The sequence below is a fragment of the Theobroma umbraticum genome, unplaced genomic scaffold (genome assembly GCF_002168275.2).
Source record: "Theobroma umbraticum cultivar Fairchild unplaced genomic scaffold, ASM216827v3 scaffold_2.0, whole genome shotgun sequence".
NCBI classification, from domain to species: Eukaryota; Viridiplantae; Streptophyta; class Magnoliopsida; order Malvales; family Malvaceae; genus Theobroma; species Theobroma umbraticum.
This window is the reverse complement of record NW_018397277.1, coordinates 234,820-235,303: the sequence shown is the minus strand read 5'-3', so window position 1 is coordinate 235,303 and position 484 is coordinate 234,820.

Sequence of the window (484 nt, the reverse complement as noted above, 5' to 3'; positions counted from 1 at the left end):
CTAAAAGTTTACTAAATACTAAAATTATAGCAAATTAATCTTATCCAAACAATATCAAAATAATATCAAATAAAACTAAGTTAGCAAATTTAAACTAAGAAAAATCAAAATAATAAATACTCAAATAAATATCAAAGCAAACAAGCCTAGGATTACAATATCCCTCACACTTCATCTAAATCTTACCTCTCTTCCTTAACTTATTTCAGTGGGTTGAATTGCTAACCTAGAGTCCTTAATTATTTATAAGGGTCTCCCAACTCATCTTATAAAAATATCTATTTTAACCAAAACACTATATCTCTATATGAATTGAAATTAAAACAGAAGCATTAAGTTCAGGCTCTAATCTGGCTACATATAGCCTATAGGTATATCCCTATCATATGAGCAAATCAATTAATATGATCATATGCTATCCCAATTTTAACCTACACTAAACTCCCTTTCCCAAGTTTGTTTAGGTTCCTAGATCAATTTAATT